The sequence below is a fragment of the Vidua macroura genome, chromosome 10 (assembly GCF_024509145.1).
Source record: "Vidua macroura isolate BioBank_ID:100142 chromosome 10, ASM2450914v1, whole genome shotgun sequence".
In the NCBI taxonomy this organism is placed as follows: domain Eukaryota; kingdom Metazoa; phylum Chordata; class Aves; order Passeriformes; family Viduidae; genus Vidua; species Vidua macroura.
In genome coordinates, this window is record NC_071580.1 from 2,272,837 (window position 1) to 2,300,481 (window position 27,645).

Sequence of the window (27,645 nt, forward strand, 5' to 3'; positions counted from 1 at the left end):
CCCTTTGCTCATACTCCCAGGGAGAAATCCTTGGAACCTTCCCGGGTTTCCCACAGCAGCTTGCAAAGCGTTGATCCCACAGATGTGTCAGAGAATAAACATCTATTTTCCAATTAAAAAAAAAAAAAAAAAAGAGTGCAAACATATTGGTGTGTGTTAATAGCATTTAACACCTGAGTTTGGCAGCGGTGCTGCTGTTGGGAAGCCAACTCTCAGTGCTCCCTCTGCAAGAAGAAACTCCTCTTGTAACAAGTGGCTCACAATCCTCACGGTGTTTTTATTCTGCACTTCACCCTTGTGCTTGCTGACAGATTTAGAGCGCTTTGTGGAAGCAATAATTGGCCTGGAAATACAGCTGGCAGGCTTCCCCAGGAAGGAGCAGGAATTGCACTGCCTGAGGTCTCTCATGAGCTGCTAAAACCGACGGAAGGTGGCACCAGGACTGCCGTGTCCTTCCAGGAATGCTGGGAGCATGTGGCCCTCTCCACCCTCCCGGGAGCTTTGTGGGACCTGCTGCAGGTGATTTACAGAGCTCTGGAATGCCAGGACACAGGGAATGGCCTCATGTGACAGAGAGGAGGTTCAGATGGGATGCTGGGAGGGAATTCTTGCCTGTGCGGGTGGTGGGAGCCTGGCACAGGGTGCCCAGAGAAGCTGTGGCTGCCCAATCCCTGCCCCATCCCAGGCTGGATGAGGTTTGGAACATGTTGGTCTATGGAAGGTGATTCCATGATGAGCTGAGAAATCTGGGGTGTCCTTTGGGGCAGAGGAGGGTCCAGAGAAGCTGAGCTGATGCACCTCCATGGAGGGATGCCCAGCATGGAGTCCATCCTGCAGCACTTCCCATTCTTTGTCGGGAAAGAACTTGTCAGGACAGACTTGTCCACTGGGAAAGACATCCCGCTGGGTTTTTTGGGTTGTTTTATTTGGATTCTGGGGGGTTGTTGTTGTCATCGTGTTGCTTTGGTTTTTTTTAATTTCAAACTGTCTCTATCCTCTCAAAACCATACCATCTCTTTTCATGAATTCATAGAAGGATGCTTCAGGAATTGAATGCAACGGGGTCATATTCTGGCTGTAAATATTAATGCTTAAGCCTGGATTTGGAGATGCCTCCTGAAATAAAACCAGAAAACTGCACTTTTGGAAGAGTTGTTAATAATACAGAAGGAGTAAAATCTGTCCCACTTTATTTATATCGAATGTTCCTATCTGAAGAAATATTTCTGAAGAAATTCAAAGATCCTGGAAGAAACCATAAATAGGTAATATTTAGATTTATTGTCGGTTGTATGGAATTGATACCTAAGAAACTAAAAAGCTTTATCTGTGCAAACATCAGATCTTTTTGAAGTGAAGAGAGATTGGATAGAAGTCAGCGGGAGGATAAAAATAGAATTATTATGTAAAATTGTTTTGGAAGGAAAATGAAGTGCTTTTGCATCCCAGACATCCCAGTTTGTTCCGTTCACTGTGGTTCTCTTTCCTCTGGAAAAAAAGAAAAAAAATAAATCTGATTATATTCCTTATGCCTGTTTTCACTCACGGAAGGTAATTTTAGGAAATTAATTTCCCTCATTAGGTTGTATAACTCAATACTAATTTACTGAAATGATCTTAGAAAGGAGAGGTAGGCTCATCTTTAGATATTAAAGTGTTTCAGTCGAGAATCCCTGGAACTTTATTATTTCTGTCAGCTTGGGGAATTTGGTTAAGGTCTGCTTTGAAGGATGGGCTATGAAATCCCTAATAAACATCTCTGCCCTGGAACGCTGAGATGCTTTAAGGCTGCTCTAATATTCCTCTCACAGATGTGCTACTGAATGAATCAAAACTCAGCTTATACCCTTAAGTCAGGCCCCGTCTCAAACCCAGACTAAAAGCCCCCATTCAGGGAAGTAATTTATGAAATATAATTTGTCCTGAAGTGCTTCTGAAACCGCTATCCCTGTAACTAAAGCATAATTAAATAATAAAACCCCGGAACCAATCCAGATGGTCTTTTTGGTAATTTGATACTTTTCAGAAGGAAATAAACAAGAGAAATTACACTTGGACTCTCTGGGAGTGGATCTTGCTTAGTAAAATCTGTGTATTAAATTATAATATAATTACTTTTGTGTGGAAAATACAGATATTCCAATAGCTGGTTCAGGCAGTAAAACTATACTAAATTAAAACAGAAATAAGAATTTATATTTTATTCAAGCCAGCAATACCAAATCCATTCCCTCCTTAAATTTCAGTGTAAAAGGTTTTTTCCATAACAACATAACAAAAAAAACCACAAAAACCCAAAAAACCACCAAACCAAAACAAAAAAAAAACCCATAAAACCAGATATTATCACCACTATAAGGCAGGGGAATGACAGGTTAAAACTTGAGGTCTAAAAGTCAGTATCAAAGTGGAGAAATTGATTAACGATCTTAAAATGCAGGAAATAATGACAAAGCTTCAAGAAAAGCAGGTTTTGCTGAATATGATTTTCAGTGGAAGAAAAGAAGCCACAAGTGGAGAGCAGAACATTAAATAAATATAAGTGAGGAGAACTGGGAATAGAAAAAAAGTGCAAGACAAGTTGGTGTGTTCCATAAAACATGAACAAATGCTTAGCAACATTTTACAGTTAAAAAGAGAGATTTTGTTGAGCATGTACAGGTCAGGGATGTCTGTCCCTGTGCATTTGAAATCTGCAGCAGAGATGGGCAAGAAATTTATGTATTTGTTACATCCATTCACAAATACATTTGTATAAGGACAAAAAAACTCCCAAATTCAACTTACTAGACAGAAAAAAAGAGAAATAAACACTGAATGTTTGGGTTTTTAAAGCCTTTAGTTGGACCACGATTTTAACCAAAGGGTTTTTTAGTGATATTTTGAGGGATTCTGTTGCTGCCTCATTGTTAATCTTCAATCTGGGCTGAAAAACTCAAATAAAAATATCGTTTTGCGTATTTGCTGCTTTAACTAACACATCCAGCTTCCTTCTAATCTCTTACCTTGCTTTTGGCTGCTTCATAAATACATAAAAGCTTGCCTTGAACATTTTAGCATTTAGTTGTTAAAGCAGCCAGAGAGATAAAAGAAAGTTAAAGGGCATGCAAAGATTGATTTATGGCGTTTCCCAGCATTTGGATGACAAAGTTTGACCATTCTGAGGAATAAATCAATTTGCAGGCACTGTGGCCAGCGAGCTGAGGCTGGAGCTGAAACTGCTCCACTGGGAAATGTGCTCAGAGATAAAAGGAGTCATTTTTCTTATTTTGTGTGGAGAAACATGGAAGGGATTTTTAGAGACCAGGAGATATGCAAAAATTTACCAGGAAAATGAGAAGGGAGAAGAGAACGTGTTCTCTTCTAGTTCTGGTCTAGTTCTAAAATTTCCCAGTTACCATTCTAAAGATGTTTCCCATTGTTTAGAATTTAAAGTGAAACATGCACATCAATTACAAAAACTGGGTTATTTAGAAATTAGGACAAGGTTTCATATTTATTGGTCTCTACTGTATTTTAATTTTAAAGGAATTCTGGGTTCCTAATGAAGAGTCCCATGATTAATGATTGGAATTGATAATCTCAGAGGTAATGATTCTATGAAGTGAGGAGCACCGTGAGAAGCTGAAGGGCATCCCTTGCTGCTACTGGAACCAAGAGGAATTGACATGAGATGCTGTGGAGCTTCTCCTGTTTGCTCTCCAAGGTCCCAAAGTGTCCCTGGAAGGAGTGTCCTGGAGAAGGTTTGGAAATCTGGTGAGTGCATCATAACATGAGCGGAAATTTTCCTCTTTTTCATCCTCTCACGTTTTCTCCTTCCCTTTTGATTCACCAAGAATCCCTAAACAATTGCAGATATTCCTAAATTTCCCCAGAGTAGTTTCCTGCCCTTATCAAGACTTTGTCACGGAAATGAAGAGTTTAATCCACCGTAATCACATCTCAAATGGCAACCACTCCATCTCCTCAACCTTTGGAGCATTCTGTGGTGGGGTGGACTGGAGATTCTCCCCTCCTGCAGCCTCAGCAGCCTGGAAGGAGGGGAATGGGGATGCAAATCCAGCATTTCAAAGTTCAAGGTGGTTAGTCAGGCTGCGGGCTGTCCTGCCCACTTGTTAAACCAGGCACGGAGACTTCTTTTCTGTTGCTTTATCATCATGAATCAAACCTGGAAAAGACCAAACTCGGGAACGGCACAAATCAATTTGTGTGGTTCTGGCTGTAACGAGAGAGACAAAAAGCGAGGGGGGCCTTTTTTATCCTGCTTTCCATTTCAGCTGAGTGTGTGCTGCTAATTGAAACCCATCTCCTGGGCTCCAGCGGGGGCTGTTCCAGACTGGAGCAGGGGGAACCAAGGTAATGTCTGCTTGGATTTGTAAAGCTTTAACCTGCCTCAGACAGTAGATGAGCCCTTTCATTGCACAAGATCCATGGGAGCATTTACAAATGAGCTTCCACATGTTAGAATGCTCTTACAGCCTGGTGGAAGAGCCTGGATAAAGTCTGGAGAAAGGAATCTTGGAAGGAAGGAATCTAGGAAGGAAGGAAGGCTGGCTCTGGGAAAAGGAGCCACCACTCTCCTCCCTACAGCAGCTCAGGTTTGCTTCTCTCCTTGGGATAGATCCCTGTATTCCTCTGAGAATAACATTTGGTGATTTCACAGGCTGCTCCTCTCTGATTTCACAGAATTCCAGAATGGTTTGCATTGGAAGGAACCATAAAGTTCATCCCATCCCACCCCTGCCATGGCAGGGACACCTTCCACTACCTCAGGTTGCTCCAAGCCCTGTCCAGCCTGGCCTTGGACACTGCCAGGGATCCAGGGGCAGCCACAGCTGCTCTGGGAAACCTGAAATACCAACACAGGAATTATTTGAACCCTGATGCAGAAAGAGTTTTCAGGGTAAGTGGTGGTGCTCAGAGTGAAGGGTTAAAGACCAATGTCCTCTGCATCTCAGTCTAAACACTAACAGCACAAAACATCAAAGTTATGCTCACAAAAAACTGTCTGGCTGCTATTTCTAAAAGCCCACTGAAACATTCTGACTTCAGTTCTACAAATATTTCTCTCCTGATGTGTACATGGAGTTCATTAGTGACTGTCTGGGAGTAAAACCTTGAATATTTATCCATAGCCTAAAGCCCAGTAGTCACATTCAGTGAAATCATCTCGTAACTGTGCACTGGTTGTGGTTGCCCACATAATTGGGAGAGATGGTGAAGTACTTAAGTGCTTCTAGTGAGCTTTGTGTCAAAGGTATTTCAGCAGGAATTTGTCTTTGGTGTTGTTACAGACCCGGCTGGAGCCCCTTTTTAGAACACAGCCCTCATTTCAGCAGAGATGAAGAAATCTCTCTGATCATTCCCCCTCTGAGAGGAGATTTCCTGGGTTAATTGTACAAACAATGACATTTTGAGAAATTAGAGGGTTTGGCCATTCCAAAAATATTCTGAGGATATTTTGCTTCCAGAGCTTGACCTAAAAAGTGCTGAACTTGCTGTGTTGCAATGCCATTTCTTTGGGAATTTTTAGTGCAGTTTGGAGTCTGGATGTCTGATTCCAGCATGGCCTGTCAATGCTCCAGGAGAGGGGTATTCTTTTCTCTCTCCAAACGCATTCCAGCTGAATTAAAGAAAGCCAGCTTATACCTCCAGCATGAAAACCATCGATACTCAAAATCAGGGAAATTCCTTTTCATGTTCCACTAAAACTTCGAGTCCTAATGGGAGCTGCAGTGGCACAAAACGAAAATGATCCCATTTATTCTAGATAATTTCAGAACGAATGCAGTCAGCATATTTAAATATATTTAAAAGAAGGTGATTTCAAAAGCAGAACTCCCTCCTAGCAAAATATTGTTTGGTGCAAGATGATCCTGCTTGGGTGGAGCCTTGTGGGTGTCTTAGAAATGTTACCATCCCAAGATGTTTACAATTTCTTTATCAGGTGCTTTTCATGTCTGGAAGGGGCGTGTGACACTTATTTTTAGGTTCTGTCCTTTTCTTTCTCTCCTTGCAGCTCCCCCAATATCGGTGTTTCCTTAGAAACCCTGGCTGTCAGCTGGCATCACAAAAATCTGAGATGACACCGAGCTGGCTTTTGGGGGAGGTGATTCTTGTGCAAACAACGTGTTTTCTATTGCTGGCAAAACTCTTGGCTTTAATCCTCATCCTGAAAACAATAATTTCAAGATTTAGGAGAGGGAGGGGCCCTTCTGTGCTTCCCTTTGCATTCCTGGTTGAGGACGAGGATTACTCCGAGGAAAAGCTCATTGCTATGCAGAGGTGGAACCTTTTTAAGCCCTAGGTTGATGCAGGATGGATGTGTTGTCATGAGAGCTGCATGCAGGGCTTGCATAACTCTTTGGAGGTGTTTATGTACGAGCTCTCCCAAGGGTGATGTTTTATCAAACCTTATTACAAAAGTGCTCCTCTCTGCAAGCCACCGAACGCTCCGGGAGCATTAAAATGCAGAGTTGTGTCTGGTCAAGGATAAGCAGAGGCTGTGTTTCATATTCATGGCAGGGATAACTCCTAGAAATTTCCAGAAGATTTTATAGGAGCTGCAGCTATCCTGTGCTGTGGCCACCTACGGGGATTAGAATCCCAGAATGGTTTGGGTTGGAAGGGAGCTTAAAGCTCATCCAGTGCCACCCCTGCCATGGCAGGGACACCTTCCACTGTCCCAGGCTGCTCCAAGCCCTTTCCAACCCAGCCTTGGACACTGCCAGGGATCCAGAAACCCCTGCCACATCCAGGGGTTTCTGCTCTATCTTTTAGTTCTTCCTCTAACAAAAAATCAGAAAGAATCAGAGGGAAAGACTTAAGGAAAGGTCACTCTGCTGAGCTGCTTTGAAACTCAGATAAAAGAACAGGGATAATCCCATTACAGATGCTTTAATTCAATCCTACAAACACTGGAGCCTTCCCTGCCCTCAGGAAGTTTTTGAGCTGCAGGAGAAAGTGCTGGTGGCACCTTGAGCTTGGGCACAAGAGAAAAGGAATGGGATGCTGATAATGACTGTGTGGACATGGAGATACTGAGAAAGGACATCCCATTCCAGGGTGACCCTAAACCTCACCTAAAGGGAATTGCAGCTTTATAGACCTGAGATTTTATTTATTTTTGGTTAATTTGGGCAGCGAAGCTCTGCCAGCCCTGGTGGGAGGGGGCACTTGGTGCCTTCTCTTGCTTGAAACCTCTGAGGCCAGGAGGAGAGTTTTATTTTCTGTTTGCAGAGTTCAATTCTTCTCTCTCTGGAATCACAAACCTCAATTCTTTTATGAGCCACAGCTCCAGGGCCTGCAGCACAAAATCTCTGCCAGTGTTACTGGGTCAGGTCTGCTGTCCTCTATTTATGTTTATTTTATAACTGAGCAAGAAGGGTCAGGTTTGGTCTGTGGCAAAAGTCATTTTTCTGTGAGCAGACTTTGATGGACTGAGATACAAAAGGTGATCAAGTTATCACTTTGAAAAAGTCTCTTGTTAGAGTACAAATATTATGAATTCATTCCTTTTTTTTTTTTTTTTTTTTTGCCCTGAATTAAAACCCAAGTGCAGCTATCTTTGGTTCCCTTGTCTGACACGGCTTTGCCAGTCTGTAAATTTTCTTTCAAATTAGCAGCCCAAGTTTTCTTATCAACCCTTAGCCAGTTGCAATTACTGTCACTCTTTTCAGCACAGTTAATAGGTTTGTGCCAACCAAACTGAAACTTTTGTCAGGAATTGTGATTTTCTGAGTGCCCTGAAGTCGCTGATATTGTTTTAAACATAAGAGCTTTTTTAGACATGGGAGTGACAGGCAAAGGCAAACTTTGTTCTCTGACTTCCCAAATTGCACTGGACAATGCAGCAAAAGCTGAGGCTGTGAAGGATTAGTTTTTCTCTCATTTTTGTGAGAGATTATATATATATATATATATATATATATATATATATATATATATATATATTTTTTTTTTTTTAAAGAATACAATTTGAAGTAGAATAAACAGTACATGCACAAAACAGCTTTTGAAAAATGTGTGGTACAAATGTAGGGTCTTTTGGGAATCAGTGTGATGCATCTAAAGTGCTGTTGAAAATGTTAATTAGTCCCATGTATCCAGTACAAAGGAGAACATTTTTGTAATTAAGAAATATCTAGAACTAAGAAGAAAATAGATAAATAGATTCAGATGCCAGGCAGCTGGACTTGCCTTGCTGTGTTTTCTCACTAATATTTTTGGGAAAGGATCTCTTATGGGAAAGAATCCTATAGAGGTGCAGGCATTTCTTCTGACAAGAAAGGTGGTTTCAGCTCTTTTCTGATGGAAGCATCACTAAGGGTACTTCACATCTCTTCCTGCTGTTTCCTGCCAGTGAATATTTGGACATTTACCAATTTGGGGGCTTTTGAGGTCATGGGAAAGGGATGTCTAACGCCTCTGGGGAGCTCAGCTGCTGTGTAACCCAGGAAAGTTTGGGGTGGGAACCCTTGTCCATAAGGCTGAGCCAGGCCTTGCCCTTTGCATGGGAAAAAAAAAAAGAGGGTTTATGAGGGATTTTTTTTGGAAAAAGCGCAAGTTTGCCTGATCTAAGAAGAACATCCTTGATATGGGACAGTGAGGCTGAAGAAGTGAGGCCTCCTCTGCCTCTTTGCTGCTTTTCTCTATTCAGCTGTGGGAGGAGGGAGTTTTTTGTTTGCTGAACACATATTTATATACAACACTGGGAGGGGAGGGGGATTTTTGTGTTTTTCCAAGCTTTTTTTGCTCCAAATGAGCCAGAGCAGCAGTGAGACCTCTCAGTGGCAGCACTCAGGGCAGAGTGGGAGAACAGCCCTCAGACCATCTGCCCATCGTGTCCTTCCCCTGGCAGTGGCCAGGAACAGATGTCCAGGGCCAGAATTTAACAACTGGGCACACTCTGAGAGAGAATTCCTCTGGAAATCCTCTCCAATAATCTGCTCTTCAAGGATTTTCTGGAAGTGGCAGCTACGTCACAGCCTCTAACAGCCCTCAGTGGGCCTTCCTGCTGCAAAGTCTGCCTCGTTATCCCCTTGCACAGCGGGATGGGATGATTTGAGTGAGCAGAAATTCATTCCTTTTTCATGCTGGTTAGGCCACCTCCAAAGCATTCCGATGGGATTTATCCTGATTTGACAAAACTGAGGCAATGTTGCAGCCAGACCTCCCAATCCTCATTACTGGGGTGTCCCTAAATAGGTGTTTGCTACCAGGGCTCAGCCTCCAAAGGATAAAGGACAAGAGTTGCTGCAAAGAAAGATGCTCCAAACTGCTAAAAATACATTGTTCTGGGGTTTGGAGTCACATTCATGCTTCCAACAGAGAAATTAATTTGGTTGTCCCCGACAGAGCCTTTGCTCCCTGTGGGTTTCTCCACAGAACTGTTTCTTCAGGGGACAATTAAAACCCACAGTGCTGGGAGTGAGGGAGAAGGGGATGGACACAGTGTAATAATAGCAGGGCCTCAAATGCTCCTTTCATTACTTCCTTCTCTTCAGATCTCCTTCCTGGCCTGTCTCCTTGTTTGTTTTTGTTTTCCATCAGCAGGATCCAGTCTCTTTCTGAATATATTTCCCTGAGTATCTTGCTGGAAATAGCCCACATTTGATCCTACACAAAATGTTTTCATGGGGACCGAAATCCAGCTGAGTGAAGGACATTGAATCTAAAATATATATTTATAAAAACCAAATAAACTAAAGAACAACCTCCCCCCAGCAAACCCAACCCTCAGGAATAAAAGTTCCTGCTGATACCCTGTTTTTCCCTGTTTTCCTTCCCTTCACTCTTAGTTTTATCTAATGCAGAGTAGACAGCAATGAATTCAGGATCAGGCTCCCACTGTTCCTGTAGAACCATCAAAAATATTTGTTCCAAAATTTTTGCAGGGTATTGTAGGTTATTAAGAGTAAAACACATGAGAAGTTTTTGGAAGTCTGCTTTGCCCCAGGAGAGGGGAGCCCACACCAGGAAGCTGCCCAGCCTTGGAGGAGGATTTCCATCTCACTCTGCTACTCCAACTCTTTAAAAAACCCCATTCTGCTGGCTTTTTAATTCCTGATTTTAAGACAGGCCTTGGGTGAACAATTCTTCCAGAAAAAAAAGAAATCTTTGCAACTTGAAGCATAAGATTTTTACCCTTGTGTGTTCCTTTACACCTTTCTCCCTGAAAACCTGTGTGATTGCCCTTCCTGAGCTTCCTGTGGTCCCAACCACTTCCTGTGCAAGTCTTCCTCTACCACCTCAGCCTAATTAATTCCTGGGATATTTCCCATGAAAACATCAGCACTGGGTTATCCAGATTGTTCTTCAGAACTCAGTGCCAGCTTTTCCTCGGGGTGGCAGACCCTGAAACGTTCTGGTGGCTGTAGGGGCTGTTCATTTATAATTTTTCTGCTGTTTGCATTTATAGGTAGAAATGCTTGCATTTTTTTTTTTTTCTTTGTGTTTTCTTGGGTTTTTCGTTGCCAAAATCCAGCATCAGTGGCTACATCAAATGAAGCTGATTGAGGCTGGTGAAGTGTGCTTGGCTTGCATTTTAATGGGAATATTCAACCCACAGATGGGCTTGGAGAGAGGTCACCTAAGTTCAAGTGAGAATTTCCGTGCAGATTCATAGATTTTTGAAGGCCAGATGGCACCACTATGATCATCTTGTGTGATCTCCTGCAGAACACAGGCCGTGGAATTGCACCCATTCACTCCCACCTCAAGCACAGCGTTTTCCCTGCAGATGTTTGACTTCTCCTCTGTCAGGCCCAAATTTGAGCTGACCTCAGTATATCAGTGATGTGATGCTGACATCAGTGCTGTTAATAACCCAGATTATGGGAACATTTAAGAGAAAAGCTTGCAAGGTCTCCCCTGGAATCTTGTTGGCTTGGTTGCAATTCCTATTTCTATTTTTTTTTTTTTTAATTATTTGCTGTAAGATGGATAGAGCTGTATGGTTGTTTTCAGGAGTGTTTAGTAAGAACTCCAGAGGGAGGATCTGACAGCCTTGCTCTGTGATGGATTGGAATGTCAGATCAGCATATGGTGAAAGGAGGGAAAAGGCAAGAGGGACAGCCAAACCAGAGCTCTTTTTTGAAACACCCTGGAAATTGGGTTGGTGACTAAATAAAGCTTTCTCGCCACCAAAAGTACAGCAACAACAGCAAAAAATTTGATCTGAAAATAAGTCCCTTTTTTTTTTTTAGAAAATCATCACATTTTCCTTGTTCACTTTGGGTGATTGTTATATTTCCCAGCAGGATTTTTCACTTTCCTGGAAAAACAATGAAGCTATGAAACTTTTTCCAAAAAAAAACCAAACCCATTTTTGATGCTTCCCAGCATTGCTTTGTCAGCCAGCCAGGACAAACATTGCGTGACATACTGTGAGCCCAGTTCCCTGCTTTTTGTTCCCCCAAAAAGGCATTTTTTCCTTGGAATTGTCTTATTTGGTCCGACAGGAGCTCGGCATGTGAATAAAACATCCTGGGACATGAGTAATGATTGCAGACTCAGATGTTCTGCATGGAGCTGGTTTGAAGTAGGAATAAATAAAAAAATAAGAGGGCAAATATCGTTAATTTTGCAGTTTCGTGTTCATTTTGCAGTGTTGGCTGAAGTGAGTTGTCTTGGAGCTGGCTCAGAGCTGGGAATTCCAAATTTCAAGTTGTCACACCTTGAGATTGGGGTGTTTCAGCAGGAGGTGAAATGGGCAATGATTGGATGGCAAATAGGGAGAGGAGTTGTGCAGGAAGGATGAATATTGGCAGGAAAAGGGGTGATACAGATCTTAAAAGGTGTTTTGGAGATCGGTCACCAAGATTTCTCCTCATTTCTTCTCCCCCCAGGGAGAGCGTTGGACTGCGTTTAAAGGTGTGGAAGGAGTAAGCAAAACCCACCCCTGCAGCTTCAGCTGGAAGAGGGATCCAACCAAATCCTGTTGTAGTCATGCATCCTCTCCCAGCTTCCTCTATCCACAATCCTGGAACTGTTCAGGTTGGAAAAGCCCTCTGATGTCATCAAGTCCAGCCTGTGACCGATCCTCACCTTGTCACCAGGCCAGAGCCCTGAGAGCCACATCCAGGCCTTCCACAGACACCTCCAGGGGTGAGGACTCCAAACCTCCTTGGGAAGCCCATTCCAATGCCCGACCACCTTTATTCTTCCACGGAGAAATTCCTCCTGATGTGCGTATGAACACGTAGATTGTGGCCTGCCTTTGTTTTCTCGTAACTTTCAGGGAACGAGCGCTAAAAGCAATAAATAAATAAATGCACAGAACTCCACAAAGCAGATCCTCAAACGTAGAACATGTGGAGGACGTAATTGGGGACAGTGTGGGAAGGGACAGATTCCAGGTGGAGATCTTCAGAGACAAACAACAAACCTTTCCTGACCGTGGCCAGAAACACCTCGGCGTTCCTCACTTTCTTCCAGGTCAAAACAACTTTAATTTGCAATTCACTGAATCATCTGCAGGGTCTGGGAGCAGTCTGTGTGCGGGAAGGACGTGCCACGGGAGGGAGGAAGAAAATCCTCGGTGCTATCCCGCAGTGCTTACAGCTCCTGACAGGATGGCTTTTAGGAATGAAGGTTTCGACGTGGCTTAGCACACGCACGCTGTAATTTGTCTGTCAGCTCTCTGAAAGTTCATTGGCATTGTCAAGTCGTGTTTAACTCAGTGGGGAAATACGGATTTCATCCCTGGTGATTTCACGGAGTGCTTTGATAGCCTGAAGGTTTCCCATTAGAACCAGGGCCTCCCATCTCCTCCCCACCTCCTTGGGAATTACTGCGCCCCTTCGGAGGACTTCAGCGTGCAAAGGACCCAAAATGAATCGGGAATGATTCTTTCAAACTGTGGGTCCTGTTTGAAAGGATTAAACGTCTGATTGTGCAGGAACACCTGCAGGCCTGGAACCTCTCTGGATATCTGTGTGAGTAGGGGTTCATAAAGCCAAAAGAAGGGCACGGACAAAAATCAGAGTTTTCCTTGGTAGAAGATTGCACGTGCCAAATGTTAACGGAGAACTCCACTTGCTGTGCTGGGGCATGTCCAGAGAAGTATGACAGGAATATTTTGGCGCTTTTCTTCCCCTTTTCATTTTTAAAGAAGAGTAGGGAACTCTTTGCAGCACTGTACCTGCTGGGCTTGGTCCAATTCCAACAGAAAATCTCCACATCCTTTGAAGAGCCCAGGCCAGAGGTGCCTCTGCCTTTCCACAGCTGTTGCAGGCTTCAGATGAAGACCAATAAACCTTCTGTATCTGGAGAACATTTAATTTTCCATGCTTAGCCATTTATTTAAAGGTGTTTCCAGACAACATTAACAAAAACAAAAGCTGACAGATTAAAAGGAACTCTTCGTTTTGGAGGTGTGCTCCGAGCTAAAATAATTCTTGGTGCTGATCCTCCATTCAGGTTCAAACCCGAGCTGTGCAAAACACTCTCTCTGTGTGGGTTTGGATGGGTAAATATTCCATGCAAAAATAAGAGTGTTTATAGCAAAACAGTCTTTATTATTTCTTTTCCACTCTTCTGCCATGCTGTGGTTTTTTAAAATCTGATTACATGAGCACATATGTCATTTTACCTGGTGAGGGAAAAGGCAATTTTTATAAACAAAATTTAGTGCATTTCTTTGTGGTACAAATGAGCATAATTACAGTAAAACACTGCTTTTAAGAGTGTTCAGCTGCTGTCAGCCTGCCTGACCCACAGCAGAACTGGATACACGTTCTGTTCCTGGAAAAATAGACAGGGGACGTGGGTTCTGTTGGGTACAGCTATAAGACAACTTTTAACCATCAGAAAACAAACTTTTAATTGTCCGAAGCCAACTTTTAACCCTCAGAAGCCAACTTTTAACCCTCAGAAGCCAAAGGGCACCATGCTGACGTTGATTTTCAATCTGCAGCTGGGTTAACAAATTGGAGGGTGGAAAGAATGGAGAAATGCATTCTGTTCCTAGAAAAATAGACAGGAGATGTGGGTTTGGTTGGGTACAGCTTGAAGACAACTTTTAACCATCAGGAAACAACTTTTAACCATCAGAAGCCAACGTTTAACCCTCAGAAACCAACTTTTAGCCATCAGAAGCCATAGGGCACCATGTTGACATTGATTTTCAATCTGAAGCTGGGTTAACAAGTTGGAGGAGGGGAGGAATGGAGATGACTTTTCTGCTGACTGCACAGAACTGGCTGTTTGCTAAACTCCGAGGGTGGATTATTCCCACGTGTTTCTGCCTTGTTGTTTGGCCTGGGCAGAGCTGGCTGTGCAATATGGGCTGTGCCAGTCTGGATCAGTGTCAACGTTCAATCTCCGGTGCTGCTCGTCTGGAACACCAAGTGCTCTTTGATAGCACTGAAATGTCCTGATCTGCCGCAGGTTTGAGGGGATCCCACCCTGACAAGCTGTCACAGCATCCCAGGAGAGGGGGAGGAAAGGTGTGTGAGGATGTGACAGACACGAGGACTCCTCCTGAAACCCCTCGGGGCAGGAGCAGGTGCCGCAGGTGGAACACTGGAACTGGAAATTTCCTCCCAGGCTTCTCCAGCACCTCAGCAAAGCTTTGCCAGGACGTGGAGAACGTTTGTTCAGCTCCACTTTGTTGTTCCACTCTCACTCCAATCCCTTTCCAGAATTCAAGAGTGGCAAGAACTCTGAGCAAAATTCTGTGACCATCTTGGTAAAGCCTCCATAATTAACATTTGTCCTTACAGATACAATAACTCCCTGTAATGCAGACATAAATATTCCATTTAAATCGGCACCTGAATTCTGGGGATGAGTGGTGTAAACTTTAATTACATTTCACCAGTGCATTTCCCTCATAATCCCTTATTTTTCATTAGACACAAAATAACATTTCTGCTCATTTTGGATAGGGTTTGTTTTTTTTTTTTTTTCTCTTTGCTTTGGTCTGTTTAAATACAAAAGAATGTGAACAAGTAGAGGAAAGCCTGTTGACTTAGACAAATTAAATATGCACAGAGTAATTCATACAGAAAGTTTAATTTTTTTCCCTCTGTCTCAATAAAGATATGATAATTTTTTGAATCAAAGTCTTAAGCTTCATACTGCTACCATCTCTTCAGGAAAACAAATGCTAGATTCATTTGAAAGTTATTATTTAACATGTTACAAGGATTAATCTCTCAGCTGTTATTGAAAGCTCATGTCGTTGGGTTTTAGTAATTCAAAGAAATATAAATAAAATTGAATTTGATGAGGGTTTCTACTGATGGAATACAGACTTTGCTTTCCAATCAGGATTTACCTACTAATCTCATTTTTCCATGTAGGAAAACACAGCTGAGTTTGGGCAGAAATGGAACTTGAGTTTTATTCTGAAGGTGATCCCCGTGAGTAGAAACATCACCTTGAACTGGCTCATGGAATTCATACAAGAGATGGAGGGACAGGACAAAGGGAATGGCTTCCCATGGCCAGGGGGCAGGAAGAGATGGGATCTGGGGAAGGAATTGTTCCCTGGGAGGCTGAGGAGGGGCTGGGATGGAATTCCCAGAGCAGCTGTGGCTACCCCTGGATCCTTGGCAGTGCCCCAAGCCAGGCTGGGACTTGGAGCAGCCTGGGACAGTGGGATGTGTCCCTGCCATGGCAGGGGTGGGATGGGATTTAAGATCCTTTCCACCCAAACCATTCTGTGATTCCGTGATTCCCTGAGATAAAACTTAAGCTGTTGTCTAAAACGATAAATCAAAAGTTCAGGCTTGAAGCAGAAATTTCTGTCATTTCTGAAAATAGACTCAACAGTTTAACGTTGCATGTTTGGTTGCTTCCAATTGACAGATCCTTTTTCTCTCCCTCCATTTATTGAATATTATCTCTCCATTCTGCCTGTCGTGGCGGTACCTGAAATGTTGTGATACGCAGGCTTTGGCAGCATTATTGACTTAAAAAGTTCCTGTGTCCTTCACATTCCCTTGTGTTCAACTCCCCAGATAAGTTCATGGTTATATTCTATAGATCTGATCCAATTTTTATTTCAACAACAAGATATTGCTTGGAAGGAAATATACCCTGCTCTCTATCTTTAGGAATTACCTATATTTGTTAAAATCTGAGCCTAACTATTTTTCACAGTTAGGCTGATGGGACTTGATGCCTTTCTGAGGGGAAAAAACCTGAGAAATATTGCCCAGAAAAACAAATCATTAGATGTGATAAGCCAGGAGGAACAGATTTCCTGATAATTTGTCTTAATTATCTTTGGGTGGTTTTTTTTTTTTAAACTTTGGGCTACTTGTTTCTATTGGAAGTAAAAATAATCCCTCTGTCGTCCTTGGGTATTCCCAAAAGCCAAGAAAGTCTTTTCCATCTATTTCCCCTCATCTCCCCAGCCCCTGCAGCCAAGCTGCCTTCCAAAATATAATTAATTTATGGTCTGTGCCCCAAGGAGGAAAAACTGAGCGCTCATCAGTGCTAGCACTTCAGTGCATTATTTTTGGGCATTTTATTGTGTTTATTCCAATACCCATGGCAAACAAACCTGGATTCTTTGCCCTTCATTTCCTCCTTGAACATAATAAATCAAATTCTGGCACTGATCATATTACAACCACTTTTTCTGATGGTAATTCAGACTAAAAAGGGCCTGATTTTGGTGCTCCCAGTGTAGCTGGTTGGGAGGGAAGTGGGTATCCACTGAAATAACAAAATACAAAATATAATGCTCAGAAATTTGCTCTGTTCTAAAAGAAAAGCTCAGTTTTATGTGTTTTAAAGTGCTTTGTGATGCAGAGTTTCTGCACAGGGCAACAAAATCTGCACAATTCTTGGTCCAGTTCATGCCACACTTTTTTACTTGCTTGGGAACCTGAATTTCAGCTCCTTATCTGAGAGTCTCAAACTTTGTGGGCAGTGGCAGAGCAAAATTCCCATTGCCAGCAGCCCCTGTTGTAACTGTCTGCACTATTTTAGAAATTCCAGGTAAGTTTGTGAGTAATTTTAGTTTTACAGGGACTGAAAGGCTGTTTTTTTCCAAAATGGTGAATATTGGTCCCAATTTTGCCCAGAGATTTTTATTCATTTTATTCCTTTTTAATTTGGCATTCTATTTTCTCTTCCTGTTCTAAACTGAGCTGTCAAAAACCAGTGTAGTGTCTGGGAGCTGTGCAGGGAGAAGGGAAATAAGTCACATTTTTGTGTTCTTTTATCTCCTTAATTTACCAGGAGACTCAGCCTGACCCAGGAGTTCAACAGGGAGAAAATACATTTAAAGAGCAACACCGGAAAAGAACGAAAAGAGTGAATAGTTATGAAATGTGATATTTTGGTGGATAAGACTAAAATTATCTATATATTCTATACAGTCAATCAGACATATTAAATAGCTGAGTGCTGGTGAATTGTGGTGACATCATGAAGGGGGTAGGGAAATTCTTAGCCCAAAATGACAGAACTTCATGTCCCTAAAACTTGGGAAATTCTCCTTACAGAGGACGTCTGAAGTCATCTGCATGAAACTGATGTTTGTTTTTCACAATGAAATGTGGTATTTTCTTACTTTGTCCTCTGAATACCAGGAAACTTTGTTGTTGCTGTTTGTAATTAATAATTCTTGGCATTTTTGCTGCACATTTTACTGGCTATATTTATAGAACTGAATTTAATTCGACCTCACATTAGGAATACAAATATATTAAATCCCCAAGTCATGGTTCTTCTTATTTTTTTTTTTTTAACTCCTCACATGCATTTAGTAAAAGCTACATTTCCAAAATTCCCATCTGTTCTGCATTTAAATCCAGCTAATTTTACACTGATTGACAAGGCTATAAAAGGACGTTTTTGGGGAGATGATAGGTTTGGGAGCTGCACTGAAAATTCCCACGTGGAGGCATTCTGAAGTTTTCCCATGGAAACTCTGTGTGGGAGTCAGGGGGATACAAACACACACAAAAAAAGTGTGCTCTGGCTGTCACCTGTGTGGTGTCAGAAAGGCTTTGGGGTTTTTGTGTGTTTATCCACGCTGGAGGAAATGTGAGTGTGGGGAGGGGTCAATAATCCCAAGTAATGCCACAGCTCTGCAGGAGCCCTGGATCAGCAGCGGTTCCTCAGGGCTCTGCTCTTGGCTTGAAGGGGAGCTGGAGGGATCCCAGAGAGCTGTGGATGGCTCCATAGGCCCTTATGGGATCAGAGAATCCCAGAATCCCAGAACCACTGAGGTTGGAAAAGCCCTCCAAGGTCCTCAAGTGCCCGATGCCCACCTTGTCCCCAGCCCAGAGCTCTGAGTGCCACCTCCAGCCCTTCCTTGGACATCTCCAGGGATGGGCACTCCAAACCTCCCTGGGCAGCCCCTTCCAATGTTTATTCATCCTTTCCATGGGGAAATTCCTGCTGATTCCACCCTGACCTCCCCTGGCCCAGCCTGAGGCCGTTCCCTCTCCTCCTGTCCCTGTCCCCTGGGATAAGATCCCAAATCCCCCCGGCTGTCCCCTCCTGTCAGGAGCTGTGCAGAGCCACAAGGTCCCCCTGATCCCCCTTTTCTCCAGGCTGAGCCCCTTCCCAGCCTCTTCTGGTGCTCCAGACCCTTCCTCAGCTCTGACCCCTTTATTCCTACCCATATTTCCATGGAGAGCATCATATCCAAGGGATGATGGATTTAGCAGTTGAGCTTCAACAGTAAATTCTGGGCACCAGCAAACACCTTGGATTTGAACCTTAAATGCTGAAATTTTGTCTAAAAATAGCCGTGGTGCAAGATGAGCCACTCAGTTTCTTTTTAATATATCACCCACTTTTAAAAATAATTTATTTTATGTTTCTTTGTCCTTTCTGTTCTTCCTTTTTTTTTTTTTTTTTTTTTTTAAATCTACATAAGCCACTTTTACTCTAGACAGGGAAGAGGAGAGCTTGTATTTTAAATAGATTTATGTATGAGCAGGGCTATTTTTGAGAGAATCTGTGAGAAACATTATCTGAAAATTTTGATAGAATTGGAAGGAAAATTGAACACAGAAAAAGGTCAAACAAAAAGCAGACAATTTCTTAATTGTATTCTTAACAAGGGTAATTAAGCACTGGAACAGATTATTAATGGATGTGGTTCATGCAGCATCAGATATGAGGAGCCTTAAAATAAGATTGAATCTCTTCCTAAAATGCCTGATCTAATTTCAGCACAAGTTATTGGGTTAGATGAAGGCACCAAGAAATAAAATCCCAATCTGTGACACAGGAGAAATGTTCACAGTATTTCTGATGGCCCTGGAATGTCTGATTCTGGAAAAATCCACCAGGAGAAAATCCAATTGTTCTTCTAATGTGAAATGTGAGTATAATCACGTTAAAAAATTAACACATTGTCTAGACCATAGAATAATATTGGCTTTGTGGGTTTCTTTTTTTAATTTTTTATTTGTTCTTTTGAAGATTGTAGATAAAAAGGATCAATCTGTATTTTATATTTCCCGATTTCACAGTGTTGATGTGATCCTCGTTGATCACATCAACAAGGAATTCCTGGCTGTGGATCCCAGGTGTTTGTAGGGAGTTTTAGATCATCTTAATGGGATTTTGAGGATTCACTTTTAACACAGGGGGAGGAAACAAAGAGTTCAAATGTTCCTCAGATGCTGCCACAGATCCATGTCATGGCCATCCTGCCATTCCCTGTACTTCAGTGAAATTTGGGGCTGCATGGGATGCTCCAGCACCATTTAGCCCTTGTGGGAACAGGTAAATGTGGGAATGATGTGTTCTGGTTTTCCATGGATGGAAATCCCCCTGTCCTTCAGTGAAATCAGGGTGCACAGGATGCAATCCTGGATTTTGGAGCACCATTTAGCCCTTGTTGGAACAGGTAAATGTGGGAATGATGTGTTCTGGAAATAGTTTTCCACGGGTGGAATGGTTCATCCCCCTGTCCTCCAGGAGAATGCACAGGATGCAATCCAGGGCCATCATTTAGCTCTTGTGGGAGCAGATAAATCTGGGAATGATGTGTTCAGGGAATGAAGTGTCTTTCCATGGATGGACTGGTTCATTGCCTCTCCAGTGAAATTTGGGGGTGCATGGGATGCAATCCAGGAGAATCCTTCAGCCCTTAGAGGAAAAGCTCAATCTGGGAATGATGCCTTCTGGAAATGGTTTTCCATGGATGGAATGGTTCATCCTCTGTCCTCCAGGGGAATGCAAGGATCCAATCCAGGAGCATCATTTAGCCCTCGTGGAAGAAATTAAATCTGGGAATTAATTTCTTTTGTTCGGGAATGAAGTGCCTTTCCATGGATGAACTGGCTCATCCATCCCCCTGTCCTTCAGGGAAACTTTGGTGCACAGGATGCAATCCAGGAGCATCATTAAACTCTTGTGGGAACGGGTAAATCTGGGAATGATGTGTTCAGGGAATTAAGTGGTTTTCCATGGATCCCCCTGTCCTTCTGGGGAGTGCACAGGATACAATCCAGGGTCATCACTGAGACCTTGTGGGAACAAGGAAATCTGGGAATGAGGTGTTCCAGGAATGAAGATGTTTCTCATGGGTGGAATGGTTCATCCCCCTGTCCTCCAGGGGAGTGCACAGGATGCAATCCAGGGCCATAATTTACTCTTTGTGGGAACAGCAAAACCTGGGAATGAAGTGCCTTTCCCTGGATGGAATGGTTCCTCTCCCCCAGGCAGCAACCGGAGCTCTGCTCTCGATGGGGAATGTCAAGCACCTCCCAAGATAATTAATCTCCCCCAAACTCCTGTCTAATTAAATGAGTTGCAGTTCACAGAGCGGTGTCAGCAAGGACCAAAACATTGGCTGAGCTCTGTGGGGAGCCTTAAATCAGGGAAGAGCACCGTGAATGACCGCTGGAAGTCAATCCAAAGGCCGCTCTGAATTTCGGATTAACATTCCTAGTCACTCCTCATTGCCCTAAAAAACAACTTCACCCCTCAACTCTGAGAGTGAGTGAATGCTCGTGGTCCCTGCGCCAGGGATGGGTGGGAGCTGGACCCTTCTGCCAGTGGTATTCCCAATTTCCAGGCAGCAGAAATACGGGATCTTTCCTCTCATTCCCAGGAAATTGCACTTCACTCTTTCAGCGCTCTTTAATTTTGCTGTCGCCGGTTCTGGGAAGTGTAAATTCTTCAGTTTGGTGGATTTGATGCTATGAAGTCTTGTAACTGATAATTAGACTGGATGTTTACAACCCCTGGCTCCACGTTTTCAGCCAGTTCTTTCCCTCAGAACTCCATGAGGGTCTCAGTGCGATAACAAGAGCAGCTTTCCAAATAATGCAACTTCTGGCTGAACGAGACTTTGATTTTAGCCTTTCTTAGAACCAGGGTTACAAAAATATTTCCTTTTTTTCCTTGTAGCCTTTAATTTATACAAGAACCCTTAATAACCAGTGCTTAGCCACCAGGAGGCTGCATTTATTTAAATCAATATCTAATTAGCTTCCTTTCACTCCAGAAATTTAAGGAATTTAAGCAATTAAGTTTGGGCAATGATATCCTCCTGCTTGCTTTTGTTTCTGCTTGACTAAATTTTTGCCTGTAATTGAGAATTTCTAGACCCCAAAATCACATAGATTTCTGTCGTTTGTTGGTCTACTTGTGTATTTTTAAGGATTTTTTGAAGGATTTTGGGGTGCAAGAATCTTTCCTCTTGACTTTCCTTTTTTCCAACTAGTGGAAAATGAAATTAAAGGATAAGAAGAGTGATTTTTATGGATTCACAACACAATGCGAAGGTGAAAATTCCTCTTAATTCTACCTTGAAATTGCTTTGATTAAAAGGTAAAAATTTCTTCTCTGCAAAGGAATATTTGTAAAATGTAGAGATTCCGATTCATAGGCAAATCAGAACATTTGAGGAACTTTTTCAGACGGGGACAGAGAAATCCCTTTGAGGAACTTTTTGTGGTAGGGACAGGGAAATCCATCCTATGATACTTTATGTATTTGAAACAATTAATTTTTAAACCGTTTAATAGATTAAAATCATCTTTCTTTTTTTTTTTTTTTTTTTACAAGCAGGACCTGAAAAGTAAAATTGATAAAAATCAGTTTCCCCCTTTCAATAGAAATATTAAATATATGAAAAATCAGAGCTGGGACAAAATAATTCTCCTGTGTTCTTTGTAAAGAACCTGAAAGGCCTCACAACAGAGACCTGTTAGGAGAGGTGATTCCCTGCATGGGGATTTGTGGGAATCACAATTTTCCAGGAAAAAAAAATGGAAGTGCTGTTTTTTTTTTTTTTTTTTAAATCCATGAAAAAATGAGCAACCATTTTGGGCGGACCAGAACAGCTGATACACTCCTGCCAACCTCGTTTCTTTATATAAGTGGTTTATTTATATATGGAAATGTTTGCAAATCCTCGACACCGAAAACACCCTGTAAGCAACGGAATTTACAGGAAATCAAAGAATTCCTGGAGCTGCCAAAGAAACTGCAGAACCAGAGATCCCCACTGCAGGAGGCCCCTGGTTTGGAGTTTTGGGATTGTTTTAGGAGTTTTCAGGTTCTGATATTAAAAACTGAGGTTAATGGTTGGACTTGATGACCTTAGAAGGTTTTCCCAACCTGGTTGATTCTGTGATTCTATGATTTTGGGGTGGCACATAGGGAATATGCAGGACAAAAAAAATCTCTGAGCAGATTTATTTTCTGCCAGTTTTCAGGACCTTTTCCCCGAGTAAACTCATCATGAAAATGGTGCATTGTGGATGGATATCGCTGGATTTAATTCGCACCTTTGACAGGAAAAGTGGCTGCCTGTTGTATTCCAGGACAGAGAATGGTTCAGAGCAAACATCCCAGAAGGAATTTCACATTCTTACAGCACTGTCAACCTGAAATTGGACTTTCTAGGACTTGGAAATCCCATTCACACAGAGATATCAATTGTAATAAATAATCTCTTGGCTCGCTTTATTCCTATTCACCTTATTCAGCGTTATTGAATTAAGGAAATATAAAAATAACCCACTCGCTGAATGTCTCTGGGTATGTATTTGTCATTCATGTCGGTACAAAAATAGCTCGATTTTCTGGTGTGACTTTTATTTTTCTCCCCCAAAAACTTGAGAACAGATTTTTTGAGCTGCCTGGAAAAAAAAAAAAAGTTGCCTCAGAGATGACATTTCAAAGATCCAACCCAATAAATCAAGATATTGTGGCCGTTTGCCTGTATTTCTAAGCTCGTTGTTGGAAACAACAGCCTGATAATTGTGGCTGCTCATGCCATTAATGAAGCAAAGCCATCTGAAGCTGGGATTTTGCAATCTTTTCTGCATATGAATAGTCTGAAGTTCAATGTAATCTGATGATCAAGACCCACTCGAAGCATTTGATTGTGCGAGTTGGTTTTTTTTGTGCCATGGTTTTCGGCTCCCTTTGACTCCCAAGTGGCTGGAGCGTCGTGAATCACAAGTGGGGGAGAGCAGCTAAATGGGGAAAGAGAAGCAAATAGATAAAACAGAGAAGAGTTTTGGATTCTCTCTCCTCTATCCCAGCTCTGGGCACACAATGGCAGCTCCTGACTTGAGGAACGGGAGGGGAAAGCGTTGGGGTTTCCAACAATCCGCTGATATTTTAAATGTGAGTTTGGAGGGTAACTCAGGTTTGCCCAATGCTGCTGTTGTGGGTTTTGGATGCTCCACGCCCAGGGTTTTTGGGGTGTTTGGGGCAGAGTCTGACCCTCTGCTGCTATCCCAAATTTTTTGGTTCATCCAAATCCAGCAGTGTCAATCCATGCAGAGCAAGGTAAGGTGACCTTGAAGAGCATCAGGAGCACGCACAGGTCCTTGCTTGATGCTGATAATAAAAAAAAGGAGAAAAATCTCCTCCTGATCAATGCCACACCCCACAATTTCATTTTTTTTTGCTCTTTTCTGTCTAGGCAGGGAGGTTTGGAAGTGTGGTTTGATGGCAGCCCTCAACAGAAACTGATCATAGGAAAGTATTTTTAATATGGGCAGGCAAGAATGAGCCAAATCAAATGTAAAGAACTTTTTTTTTAGCTTAACCTGCCTCAATAGAAATGGCAGATTCACCTCCAGCACTAATGAGTGAATCCATTCCAACCTCACTTGATTTTCTCACGATTTCCCACAGGAAAAATACACAGAATATCCTAAATACAAATATATGGAAGTGGAACTTGATGATCCCACGTGTCCATTCCAACTTGAGGTGTTCTGTGATTTATGAAACAAAGGCTGCAGGTAAAAAAAAATAATTTTAAAAATAATCCTGCCACTAAATTAAAGCAACACTGCAGGTGTTTTCTGTCTTGTTTGGGATTAGAGCAAGGTTGGTCCAGTTGGGTCTGTAGTCTATCAGTTCTTGGTGGCTTTTTATAATTCCTGGTTTTCAGATGTATTTATCCATGCCACACTGAGAAATTGCTGGTGGGGACATGAAATTGAGACTCAGGTTGTTCTTTTTTAATATGGAAAGTGTTTGAATAGCCCATTTGATTGAAAAAATCCATTATTTCCTAGTCATTCTCTTTCTTGAATATGTATTTCCCCAAAACACTTCAGAAGTGTTCCTTTCACCAGGATTTTGAGGTGAAAATAAATATTAAGGGTTTGGAGCTGGCCAACAAGCTGAAAAATCTATTTCTGAACCAGCTTTGTGTACAAGATGCTCAAAATAAGAGAGAAAGCAGGATGGAGACTTCATTCCTACCTGAAGGATAAAGCCCAGCTCTTCCAGAGCCATGAGAAATATAATTATTAAAAACCACTAATGAGGCAACTCAGGTGGCACAACAAACTCACCTGTGTCTTATCTCTGTGTTTAGCAAAGAGATTTTTTTTTTCTGGAAAGAATTGTTAAAAGTAATGTTAAGACGGGGAAAAAAAAGAAATATTTGCTGCACAAATTCTCCGCTTTCAGCTTTATTTTCATTTACAGCTGAGTATAAAATGCAGCTATTTTGACTTTGTAGTATTTCACGTCTCGTTTCAGCGGTTTTAAAAATTGATTGAAGGCAGCCAAGAATTGGACTTTTCCCTCTTCTCTTGTTCCGTGGTGCTTGGTTTTATGTGGCACCTATTCCACTAAAAAGGCACAGAGGAGGCTAAACAGCAAAATAAAAGCCTGCCATGCTCTACTAAATCTTATTACCCAAACCAGAATCATTTGAATGTTTTAAAAGTTTTATCTGTTGGGTCCCCGTGGGAGGGGAATGTCGGGTTGGTGGCGGATTTATTTTCCCTAAATTTCTGAATTTCAATCAGGTTTGCTCTAATAGCTGTCAGCTGACCTGATTAAAGCCTACCTCTCCTCAAGTTGATTTAAATCAATTTGGCTGCCACACAGCAAGCTGAAATCCGTGCTGGCCATCTGCTACGTGAAATTAATTTATTTTGGAGAACTTTAATTCAATTACCAGGCCCATATTCTGTGGCAGGTGTAGGAGACAAATCCATATTTCAGGTTCCTATGTGGGTTCTGGTGTAGGCAACTGAGGAGTGAGAGGAGGGCTTGGGTAATATGAAGGGAGTAAGACAGGATTTCCCTGAAAGCTTTAATTACAGTTTCAAAGCAGAAGGTTTAAACAGGCTTTGGAATCAGGAATATTTAAAATACTCATATTGTGACCTCGCAAATTGCTGCTGGTGTTGCACACAACGCTAGAAATTATATAAATACTGTGACTCGGTTAACATTTCAAATCTCTGACTCACAAATTACCATGAAAATGGGGAATATTTCAGGATCAAATGAGGCCTTTACCCATTTCTTGGCTTGGGGTTGCAGATCTGGAAGGCCAAAGTGGCAGAGCCAGATCACGTGTGGCTTTTGTGTGGTGTTGGGAGCCCTCTTGTCACATCTGTCAGCTGTTGGAGGAGCTGCACTCCATGGATCCGCTGGCATCCAGGGTGTGACTGCCCCCATCCAACAGGAAAACGTGGAATTGGGTTTAAAAGTTCAAACCAGCTCCTGGAAAACATGGAATTGGGGTTTAAAAGTTCAAACCTGCTCCTGGAAAATGTGGAATTGGGATTTAAAAGTTCAAACCAGCTCCTGGAAAATGTGGAATTGGGGTTCAAAAGTTCAAACCATCTCCTGGAAAACGTGGAATTGGGGTTTAAAAGTTTAAACCAGCTCCTGGAAAACATGGAATTGAGTTTGTTTAAAAGTTCAAACCTTCTCCTGGAAAACATGGAATTGGGTTTAAAAGTTCAAACCTGCTCCTGGAAAACGTGGAATTGGGGTTTAAAAGTTCAAACCAGCTCCTGGAAAACGTGGAATTGGGGTTTAGAAGTTTAAACCAGCTCCTGGAAAACATGGAATTGAGTTTGTTTAAAAGTTCAAACCTGCTCCTGGAAAATGTGGAATTGGGATTTAAAAGTTCAAACCAGCTCCTGGAAAATGTGGAATTGAGTTTGTTTAAAAGTTCAAACCTGCTCCTGGGCTGCTCCTTGAAAACGTGGAGTTGAGTTTGTTCAAAAGTTCAAACCAGCTCCTGGAAAACTTGGAGTTGGGGTTTAAAAGTTCAAACCTGCTCCTGGAAAACATGGAATTGGGGTTTAAAAGTTCAAACCTGCTCCTGGAAAATGTGGAATTGGGGTTTAAAAGTTCAAACCTGCTCCTGGGCTGCTCCTGGAAAACGTGGAGTTGAGTTTGTTCAAAAGTTCAAACCAGCTCCTGGAAAACGTGGAATTGTGTTTGTTTAAAAGTTCAAACCAGCTCCTGGAAAACATGGATCTTGGAGAGCTTTTTATCCTGAGATTCTTTACCTCTCTACCTCAATTATCTTGAGATTCTTTTCATGCATCTTAAAGGAAAACTTCTGGTTTTCCTCCAAACTTTAATTTCCTTCAAACTTTAGTTTTTCTTTCAGGCAGCTCAAAGCTGAATTGGTTTCGAAGAGAAAGGAAGAAAATATTTTTCCAAACTCATGTAAATCTGTTTATTGAGAAAATGATAGATTTTTACTCTTAATCCTAATTTGGGAGGAAACATATCCCAAATATCACTACAATAAACCCATTTCTTGCCCAGCTCTACTCAACCTGCAGATTTATTTCACTACAAATTCAGTTACCTTCTCCTGAAAGGTCAGATAAAAATTTTTATTACTGGCCTGACATTTTATTAAAGTCCTGTTTTACTGTGTATAGGAAGAGAAGTGGTGGTGTGGGAATGCACAAGAGTGGACAGGGGAGTTCTGCCAGGTTCCAGCTACTGGATCTGCATCTCTGAGCCTCATCAGCATAGTAAATATCTTTTTCTCAGCTCAGTTTCTGGCAATAAAATGGTTCTTAAGTTTCCATAGGGTTGGTGGTTTGGGTGTTTTTAGGAGATTTTTTTTGTTGATTTTTTTTGTTTGTTTGTTTTTGTTTTTCTTTTTGTTTGTTTGTTGGCTTTTTTGTTTGTTTGTTTTTGTTTTTTTAGGTTTTTGTTTGTTTGTTTGTTTTTTGTTTTTTTTTTTTTTTTTTTTTGTTTGTTTTCTGGGGTCTTTTTAAAAGTATTTTTTAGTCCTCCTGTTGATCTGGATTTTCAGGAATAACCATCAGTCGTGCTGCCACATCCTCCTCCTGCCACCAGCATGACCTGGAGAGTCCCTGAGGGGCACCCAGCTCTGGAAAGCAGCAGGAGCTGGGAATTCCTGCTCCGAAGAGCAGCAGAAATGAGGAATTCCTACTCTGAAAAGCA